At 39.2% G+C, this 11270-nt stretch overlaps 1 long non-coding RNA gene across 2 annotated transcripts in view; it reads left to right on the forward strand.

Annotated features, from left to right (window-relative positions):
- The first annotated feature begins 209 nt into the window (after nucleotides 1-209).
- The window catches only part of LOC138146593 (uncharacterized), a 26139-nt gene continuing 15078 nt past the window's right edge, over nucleotides 210-11270 (forward strand). For both annotated transcript variants that reach the window (XR_011164533.1, XR_011164532.1), the window contains exon 1: nucleotides 210-381. This is a non-coding gene — a long non-coding RNA (uncharacterized lncRNA). The remainder of the gene's footprint in view (nucleotides 382-11270) is intronic.

The raw sequence follows: 11270 nt of genomic DNA on the forward strand, positions 1-11270 counted from the left end.
CAACTGCTCCAGAAGCTTCTCTGATTAGCAACCCTACTAATGTGCAAGCTCACCATTTTATCCAGTTCCCCAGGATTTCAGATTTTATGTTAAAAAATGACTCAATAAAAGAGCCAACTCAAGCCTCTACCAGCTCCAAAGCAATGCTAAAATTAGAAGTGGGTCTCACAGAATCATACAGTCCACTCTTTGATGTGACCTCTGTCTATCCAGAGAATGTAAGAAACATACTTTGTGCTCTTCAGAGAGGGAATGAAGTGCATCGATTGGGCGTGATTATTAGCTAGAGTGGGATAAGCCTTCTCCTTATTATGCAGATTAGTGAAGCTCTCAGTTCCAACATATTGTACAGATGCAGGAGAGCAGCTGCTCTTACAGATGGTAAGTACACAGCTCCATTAGTATGTATCTATTGTCTGTTCTTGGCTTGTTTAGAGGATGGGGGGGGCGGGGTGGACCCCTGGAAAGAGGAACTGTTCTACAGTGAGATGTAAGAGAGCATACGCACTCTTAAAAATCCATGCCCAAGAGACTTATTTACACAGCAGGGCAGACAGCAATCAAATTAGAAATCTACCCTAAATAAGGACTTTAGTATGTCACAATTAAGCTTGTGTATTTAAAAAAAAAACAGATTAACCATTAAATTCAAGTGGCATAATTCAAATTTTGCATTGCTGTTCTATTAAATATTCAGATTAAAATGAAATCCTATGAGGTTCACTTAGATATTTGCAGTATATTGTTGGACCTTCTGTTTCCTCCTTTCACATCCCCTTAAAAAGGCAAGTTTATTTTGCATAACATCCAAATGAGATCTATGATACAGAATTGTTTCATTTATTAAAATGCTTGCCTTCAGAATCGTGTGTCCTTCAATAGCATTGTTTTTACCAAAGAGCATCCAAGTAAGTCAGTTGAAGGAAGCTTCAAGTAAATCTTCTTTTGATTTTGGATCTTTTTTAAATCATTTCATTGAAAACTTTAGCAATTGAATAGCATTTCTAGTTTCCTGACTAATTATGGGGACTGTGCAAATACATTTGGCTACAGACAGATGATGGAAATTAAGCTGGGTAAAGGACGGTGAGTTTTGGCCAGAGAGATTCATCTGCCGCTCTCTCCAAGTAATGCCAAAGATCCCTGGCTGGTAGAGCATTGGTAGGAGCGCTAAAGGGGCTGGGCCTTTCTGAAGAATTGGTAGGATCTGCCGAAACAAAGTGCCTGCCAAGATATCATGCTGAGGACAATTTAAACTCTCAATATGAGCAAATATGCTTTAAAAAAAATAAAATGGGTCTTAACCAGCATGGAAGTTCCACGATTAGATGCATCTATATACAGCACGCTGTCAAATGGAGAACTGGCCATGATTCAATTAAGTTGAACTAGACAATTCAGGCAAGACCTTTAAAAAAAACACACCCACTTCAGGGACTGAGTTAAGGCAGTGCTCCCTATCCCACGCACCAAATGAAGGCAAACCATTCAACAGCATGACCTATTAGCTTGTGTCATAGAAGACACAGTCAAAACTGGATCATGGCCCATCAAGGTTAAACTCAAGCAGTAACTTGACCCAGGATTAAACACATAACTGGGAGCTTCTTACATGCCTTTTGTGAAGAAGTAAAGTCAGGAAAAGACTTGCCTTGCCCTCCCTTCCTCCCTCCATGATAAAATCTAAAAAAAACATTAGCATGGGGTTTTATGGAACATCAAGGCCATAGCAAACAGGGGACTAACAGGGAATGGAACGAGACAAAGTAGCCTCAGGTCTCCTGAACTTCTGTGAGATAAGAAGTGACTGAGAACAGAACCCCACCCCCCCAATAAAATGATTATCAAAACCTATTAGATTAGAATTTTGCCAAATGAAAGAAATTTTAAGATCACTGAAAACAAAGGACACGAAGAGAGCATGAGATGTTTCCCAGAATGTGGCCACCAGAAAGCAAGGGAGAGCATTTGTGACTGGGGCAGATTGGAAAATTATATTCTTTGTTGAAAGACAAGACAAGGGGCGGCCAGGTAGCACAGCGAGTAAGAGCACCGGCTCCAGTGTTGAGAAGACCTGGAGATCGAATCCCGGACTCAGACACTTAGCACCCACCCAGAACCACCTGGCCGTGTAACCTTGAGCAAGTTACTTAACCCCAATTGCTAAAAAAAAAACAAAAACAAAACAAAAAAAAAGACAAGACAAATGAAGCAAGGACCTCTAAAACCATGACCACCATCCAGAGAGTGATCCTGAGCTGAGTTCAAAAAGAATGCAGGTCTAATATTGATCATGGTTCTGGGATTATGTCTGTAAGACATTTCCTTTGATTGGACTCTTTTGAGAATAAATAATTATAAAGCAATGGGATACAATAGGAAGTTAGTTCATTTAATTTAAAAATTGAATGATATCATATTTGTATCAAAAAGCTAGAACCAGAAGGGACCTTAGTAATTATCTAGAAAACTCATATTACAGATGAGGAAACTGAGGACCAAAGAGGTTAAGTGACCTGTCCATGGTCATACAGTTGGTATCTTGTCAATATTTAAAATTTGTCCTCAGAGATGAAGCTGCCTCATATATGAAGGAGATAAAGACACTGAAAAATCAAGTTATTACCAATACCTTAGACTTGATTTCCTCTCCTTGTTTTGTTGTTGTTGCTGTTGGATCATTTCAGTCACATGTGACTCTCTGTGACCCCATTTTGGGGTTTTCTTGGCAAAGATACTGGAGTGGTTGGCCATTTCCTTCTCCAGCTCATTTTACAGATGAGGAAACTGAGGCAAACAGGGTGAAGTGATTTGCCCAGGGTCACACAGTTTGATTATCCTAGATGTTCTCCCATGCCTGTATACTTTGTCCTTTTTAAGATGTTATGAATCTGTAAAAACTGGGAAAGCCCTGGAAGAAGGTTTCTGGCAAGCAAAATCACGGCCTACCCTCCCTGAAATTTCAGACAGTAGTTTGAAACCTTCCCTTCTAGGGTATTTTGCTAAGAGCAGTGCATCTGCTTTGAAATCCCCTTTCCCCCAACACAGTGACTATCTCTTTAATTACTGACCATTTTGACCTCTTCGAGCAGACGGAAGGGTCTCTCTAGTCATAAATGCTCACAAATTAATTTTAATATGGTAATTATAATCAGACAGTTGGCCAAAAGGTACATAGAATCCATGACCCCACTGCATTTATTGTTTGCTGACCATAAAAAAGTGTTTGATTCAATAGAGCAAAATACTGCCTTAAAGGCTCTCCTCTAGCAGGGTGTCTCCTATGCATACATCAAAATCATATGAGACTTCTTGAAAGATACAATAATAGAGAAAATTTTGTTTTACAATCCACTAATTATGACTATCAAATGATGGAATAAAATTAGGGGAATTCTTTTCCCTAAAGTTATTCAGTACCATCATGAAGAATGTCCAGTGCATATAAATGATAGGGTTCTCAGATACATCTATTTGCAAGGGACATTGATGCTGATGGCATCAAGCCATAAAATGTTGTGATATACTAAATCATATCCATAATCCCTCAAAAGATTTTTATCTAACCATCTACACAGGAAAGATCAAGTGGATGAAGAATGCCTATTGTCCATATGCCGTTGGATGGACAGCCCATAGAGCTCATTTATCAATATCTTAGCCACAAAGTGTAGATAATGAACTGGACCCGGAAATAAACTGTAGAAGAACAATTTAGATTGTCTTTAGGAATTTACACTATTTTCCCAATAACTCCAGGCTTCTGCTTCACAAAGGCCTTTTCTTAAAAATGCAAATATTCTTAAAAATGATTCTGTGTGGCCCTCAGTCATGGAACACAATGTCTCAGAAAGATTAAAGTTGAGAATCACTCAAAGAGCAACATAGAGGAGCATACTGGATAGTCACAGGCAGACTACAACTTACTACAAAAGAATATGAATTCAAGAGAAACAATGTCAAGAATGTCATCAGAGAAATGTGTGGCCAGAAAAAGGACTAATCACATAGTCAGAGGAAGCTAAAACTGATGGACAGGCTATGTATCCATGAGTATCCACAAGTATCCATGAAGTATCTAGGGAGTGCAATTGCTATTTAATAAACATAACAGGGTGTGATTTATGTCCCTGGAAAGGGTAACCATATCAGAGAGATTACTATTTCATTGGAATATTAGAGAAATAGATTTATCGTGGATTTGTTCAAGTCAGAGAAGAGCATATCTATGCAACAGATTTCAAAAATCTTCATAAATGCTAGTCATTGTGTTTCTTATTCTTTAAATCTAACAAAATTCACAAAACATCTTCAGAATAAATATTTCCTTTCTTCTAGAGGGCTTGTTTTGCCTTCCTTACTTCCCTGCCTCTGTCTCTCCCCTCTCCTCATCATTTTCCTAAATCTTTCTTCCTTTATCCCTTCTCTTCATCTACTTCTCCTTCCTCTAGCCTCTGTCCTGAATTTTCCTTGGGTTACTTGTCCCTGTTGAGATATTCTTGGCCTGGCTATATGGAAACCTTTTCCCTTCTCTTAAAGAATCACAGATCACAATCATAGCTGAGAACAAGGGTTCTCAAACTTTTTGGTCTTAGGATCCCTTTACATTCTTTAATTATTGAAGACCCTCCTCCCCAAGAGGCTTTGTCTATGTGGGTAAATAGCTATCAATATTGACCTTATTAGAATTTGAAACACTTTAGTATTATTGTGAAAAGAGCTTTGACCTCACAGACTTCTGAAATGCTCTTGGAGACCCCCAAGGGTCCCCAAATCACACTTTGAAAACTGCTGGCCTAGAGGTTTTTAAATAACCTGCTGTGCCTCATTTGAAAGAAGCTGAGGTTGGGGCGGGGGGAGGAGTGCAGGGGATACAAAATAAGAATGTTGAGAATGCTGAGAGTGTTGGTTATGTTATATTTGAATCAGGGATTAGAGGAAGCATGTGGTAGGGTATAAAGTGGAAGAAGGAGCAGTGGGAACATCCTGGACATAACACACAGTGTTACTTTCTAACTCTGGACATAAATATAGAATAATTGTGGTTCCTATTAGAAAAAAATGGGAAAAGGAAATTAAATGTGGGGAAATCCTTGGATATGCAGGATGTGCCTTGCAACCTGATAAAGTGGTCCCTTCTTGCACCCCTTCTCTTCATTGAGGGGCCTATAATGCCCATTTGCAATTACTATTCAATTTAAGGTAATTCTAGACCAACTTTGGCTTCTTCAGTCTTCCATCTGCCATCTTTCCTTATACTCCATACAGCTTGGACACGACACAAATGTCATCTGGACATAAATAGACTTCTAATGTATAGTTCTAGGCTAGAGAAAATGATATTAATATGATAGTTACATTATGGCCAGAACCCAAACCTCAGATAATGTTCACAGCAGTAAAGAATAATAACAAATTAATAAACTATTTCTGCTTGTACTTCTATTCCCAAAGCTAATTGCTTATTTGTTTAAGCAAGCATTTCTGTCTTGATTAAGGTTATTAGTAAGTGAAAATGTTTCTATTCCATGAACATACTTGAATTTTATAAGTTTTGAATTTCATACCAGAGACCTAGCTCAGCAAATGCTTTCGTGTGGTAACATAGCTGATCAAGGAATACATAGTTAATTAAACAAATAATTGACATTGAGAAATGTAAACAGAAGTATAACTAATGAATTTGTCATAGATACAAATAGTGCTCTAAACTTTTCAAATCAAGCAATCAGCAGGTATTTATGAAGCACTTTACTATATGCCAGACGTGAAAGCTTCCTGAGGACAGGAACTGTCTTATTTTGATTTTTGTATCCCCGAAGTGCTGGAAACTTGCATTTTAATGGAACTGTCTTTCTCCCCACTACATTGTTCATGCTATCCACTCTCCAAGTTCCTTAAACTAGCCATTATTGTGTCTTTAGTCTGTAACACAAATTTTAATATTAGTTTGATAACTTTGTTGTAGAGGTAAATAGAAGATCAGGCTTGGAGTCAGCTAGGATGGGTTTCCTATTCAGCTTCTGATCTTTACTTCTCAGGGTACCAAGCAATGTCCTAAGACCATATGTTACAGATGTATTGCTGAGTTGCCTTGGTGGAGGGAACTTCCACACCAGGTGTTGCCCCTACAAATAAAATCACAAGTGCACACCCAGCCAACAAAAGCTTTTAGAAAATTGGAAGGCTGTCTACCAAAGAATGGTTGTATTGCAATCAACAATGGTGGAAAGGAATGCTGATATGAACCAGAGATATTTTGAAGTATTAAAATAAAATGAAAATCAGCAAAAAAAAAAAATGTAAATAAGAAAATGAAAGAATAATCAAATGAATCATTTAGAGTAGATCTTCATTTCTCTAACACCAACCAAAAACATATGAGTCATCTATTTTACTGGAAATTATCTATCTTACTAGGCAAGGCAACAAACATTTATTTAGCACTCATATGCCAGGCACTGTGGACATGAATAGAATCAAGAAGAAAGAAAGTCCTTATCTTTAAGATCCTGACATTCTAATGGAAAAAGACAAAACTCAAAAGGGAGTTAAAAAGTGTTTGGGAGTAGGGAGGTGTGGAGGTGCCCATCACACAGGGACATACTATTGAAGTCCAGAATGTCAGAAGCAGAACTGGGAAGGAAATGAAAGTTAGCTGGCCTGGGACCCTTCCCAAAATAGAGGCCCTGTGAGGAACTCACCAGTGGGAAAAGGGAAAGGGGGACCAGCGTAGCAAAGCGTGTTCCAGGTTGAGAAGGCTACAGGGAAAGACAGATGTTCCAGGGTGAGGAGGCCCTAGGAACTGAGCAAATTTTGAGCAAAAAATCAAAAGATAAACCAAAGATGTATAGAAAAGACAGAATTCGTTGAAATAAAGCCAACAGGGAAGTGATATTTGCTAGATGAAGGGTCACCCAAATTTACAAACAAAAGAAGGGGCCTGCCCATTTCTTGGCTTAGTTTTACAATAGAACGAAAGTTTAATCCACCCCCAAATCTAGATTCTTGGGATATGATGCTTCCAGAAGAGAAGGAGTAGGAATCCCAAATTTACTATTCTCTGGGGTCAGAATTCAAAATTGAAAAGGACAGCACATTTGTCATCAGTACAGTTTAACGAGGAACTCTGTAAGAATATTGATTGTCATAGGGTTACAGGGGAGCCCTAGAAAACAGAAGTAGGCATGGTTAAAAATAGAAAGTCTTAGGGTTGACAATATATGAGCAAGAAACTCCTTCCATAGCTAGGTGGTAAGCAGTGCTAAACCCTGCCCTGATCTGAGTTAATTTCCTCTAGGTACTTGACTTGATCTGTTTTGTTGATTTTTTTTTAATTCCAGATTATTTCCCCCCTCAGTTTTCCACTAACAACTCTGGCTATCTTCTTTGAATAAACATATTGAAAATGTAGTAAATAAGGAGTTCAGAGAGAAAAAGAGAGAGAAACAGAGAGAGAGAGAGAGAGAGAGAGAGAGAGAGAGAGAGAGAGAGAGAAATAGGGACAGAAAAGACAGTTTTATTATTATATGGAAATTCCTTCTACTGATATTGATCAGAATCTTATTTGTAATTTATAGTTTTAGAGAGTTCCCTGGGGCACTAAGAGTTTCAATTACTTGACCATGGTCATATCAGAGAACAATTTGTTCCAATGGCCGTTGCAGAACACTTAGGGCTTAGTAAGACATAGAAGACACCAAGGTCATCCAGAGCATCCTGGGCCAGTCATCCTGACTTCTGCCTTGTCACTGGACTTTGATGACACTGGAAGAGAGAGTGAGGCTGATGACCTTGTGCAACTCTGCCTCACTTAAATCCAATTCAAGGAAAGTCAAGACATTACATCATAATGCCATTGGTCCTGTTCAAATATGAAGGATGAACAACAATAACGTGCCAGAGACTGAATTTAAACCCAAATCTTCCTGATTCAACTGCTGTGCCTCTATTCACAGCGTCATACTGCCTCTTAGTATATATATATACCTGTGTGTGTGTTTGTGTGTGTGGAGGGGGGGGGTTATACATATAACCCCAATCCTTGGGGTTACATTGGCTTGAGGACTTTTTTAAGCAAATAATAAGAAGAAGAGCACAAGTAGTTCTCTCTGGTTCTATTTGCAGTAGGAACTAGAAATCTTGAAAGTTTAAAAGTCAATTATTGGCTTAGCAAAATTTGTTAGCACTAAACCTAACACATTATGGCAAGAGTGGGGCTTTGCCAAACAAATGAGAATTGAAAAATCTGTGAATATAGCATAACGGTCTCCTGTGCACAAACACAGACACATACACACATATGCTTTTTATCATACTATCCATAATGGCTAAGGAGCCATGAAGCTTGCATAAAGGCACCAATTTCTGTGATTCAGTGGGGGCTGCCTCCAGGAGGCAGGTGCTCAGTTTATACATGCGTTGGTCTGTGACAGCCCACATGTCACATATGCAGCTATCAGTCTGACACGTGTATGCTGCCTTCCCTAATATCTAGGGGAGGACTTAGGGTCAAGGACTTCTCTCAAATGAATGACAACCAGAAATGCACCCTACCTGAAGTAGAACTGTCTACTCAAGTGAGAAGACAGAATCCAGTGGGGATTTCCCTTATTTCCCAGCATGGAATCCATATAAAACATGGCCTACTACGGGTGAACCTTGGGATGAACTGTTTCTTCTATGTTGTCCTTTCCTCCCCCATCTAATATTTTACCCTAACATAAAAGATTTCTTCCCACTTAAAATCCCTGTAACAACATCCATAAATAAAAATATTCCTGAAAATTGATGATGTTTGTGACTTTTCTGTATTTCTGATATTTTATACAGCTCCAACAAATTCATAAGTAATTCAGAATCACAGGGCAGAAAGTGACTTCTGGGATTCATCCTTGTCTTCTCTCTGCCACTAGACAAGAATGGGTTTTTAATTCCACGTTCCTCCCATTCTTAATGTCATGATTACATTTCAAAGTCTTGCAATTTAGTCATTACATCGTGCTTTAAAAAAAATAATTAGTCTATATTAGGAGATCACATAAGGAATGTAAGATATCATTGGTGAAGAAAGTCCCTCAGCTAGTGAAAACTGGGACTCTACTATAACCCAGTAGGGAGGTAAGACTTAAGTTCACAACCTAAATGTCATCATGGGCTCTCACTCTCACTCATTACACACATCCAATTAGCCAGCAAACCTTACTATTTCTACCTCTGTAACATCTCTTTCATATGTCCCTTTCCTCTACTCATCTAGCATTCTCACTACTTAAAGTCCTCATCATTCCTTGCCCAGACTATTGTAATAAACTCCCTCCCTCAAATCTCTCCCCACTCTAAGTCATCCTCCCCAAATCCATCTAAGTGATGTCCCTAAAATACACATCTGACTATGTCTCCCTCCCACCATCTCCATAAACTCTAATTGCTCCCTGTCACCTCTAGGATCAAATATAACTTCTCTGTTTGGCACTTACAGCTCTGCACAAGCTGATTTCATTCTCACTTTTTAGCCTCATCACACATTGCATTAAACTCCACACTTTCCATGTGTAGCAGCAACCACATCGGCATACCCAGGATGACTGCTAGTACAGGTTCTTAGATCTGCTTTACTAGGAAAGATAGCTGTTCATGGGATAAAAAATATTTTTTAATTGCATTCATTAGTTCAGGAGAAAAGTCAGTACCTTGAACTTCAGAGAAAACACAGAGAAAATACAAGCAGAGAAATAAAGACCAACAGACAGGGCTTCTAACTGTTTGAGAAATTAGCACAGATCAACAGAGAGATCCAACTGTCTGACCAAGGCAATACATATATAGTTACCAGAGAGAGAAGCACCAACATCTGGGTTTTTCAAAGCCAAAGGCCTCCTTTACAGCTACCTAGTCTCATCTGGTTAAATCAAAGAATACTCTTCCAATAAGTGAGCCCCAAAGCAAAATATTACTCAGAGTATATATACCCTTTTTGAGCCAGAGGACAACACAACCCTCATGATTCAGTGCCTAGTTAAAATTAAACAAAAGGTGTGAAAGCCTTCCTACAAGCAAGCCTCCCCTAAGCAAGCTTCCCTTAATGGGATCCACCTGAGGCCTATTAATGGGCAGGGAAGATCTTAAATTCCATTAGCATTACACTATGGTCCAGTCATACTGGACTTCTTGCCATTTCTCACACAATATTCCATTTCCCGTCTCCATGGTTTTGCCTTGACCGTCCTGGAAAGCTCTCCCTCTTCATCTTCTGGAATCTTTCATTTCCTTCAAGACTCAGCTCAAGGGTCACCTTCTGTACGGGGCCCTTCCTGGTCCTCTATCTGCTAGCACTTCCTCCTCCCCCAGTTACTATGTATTTACTTTGATTTTATTTTGTATGTTATCTGTGTATATCTCACACATTATCTGTTGAGTGTTGTCTCCCATGTTAAGCTCCTCAAGACAGAGGCTATTGTGCTTTTTATCTCTGCATCCCCAGTTCCTGACACATAGTAGGTGCTTAAATGTGCTCATTGATAGATTGATTAGAGAGTTGTCTCAAGTTCCTTAGAGACTGAGTGACTTGCCCCCTCTCACAAAGGTAGTAAGTGTAAATTGCAGGATTTGAACCTAGGTCTTCCTGATCTTAAATCCAGAACTCTATTCACTATGCCATGCTGCCCCGCCCTCATTAGTACAATAAAGGTTTCTAAGTGATATAGTATCATCTAATTGGAAAGTACCAGGCCTGCTAGCCATTTCTCACATCCCTCTGTAAAGTGAATCTATTCAATTTCTCTAGTTTTAGATGAGATTCCTAAACTATTGGGTTTGGTTTACAGCATAGATAGATCATCAGTGTCTACACAGATAGAGCCCCAAGTGTCCTACTTCATCTGATAGTTAGTCCACTGGGCCTCCCTGTCCCTCTAAAAGAAGCAACAATCTGCTGCTTTATAGTAAGGATCTTTCCACGGAAGCAAAGATCATCAGCTGTCATGGCCAAAGACCCTTTTCATCACTAGCAGATTATGCTGTCTTTGATGCTGCTCACAACCCCCTTACAAATCAGCCCAACTGTCCAATGGATTTCACAAAGTTTCTGCTTAAATGGCAAGCCTTGTCATAATTAATCTGATGGGCAGCCAGGTCTGAGCGGGATGATGAGCAAAAGTACTTGCTGAAAATAAATGGTGTGAAATCTTCCCTGCCTCCTGGGCGTCTCTCTCTCTCTCTCTGTCTCTCTCTCTCTCTCTGTCTCTCTCTCTCTCTCTCTGTCTCTCTCT

The sequence above is a fragment of the Petaurus breviceps genome, unplaced genomic scaffold (genome assembly GCF_028583685.1).
Source record: "Petaurus breviceps papuanus isolate PSGF00001 unplaced genomic scaffold, PetGlider_PUasm1.0 90763, whole genome shotgun sequence".
Classification (NCBI taxonomy): Eukaryota; Metazoa; Chordata; class Mammalia; order Diprotodontia; family Petauridae; genus Petaurus; species Petaurus breviceps.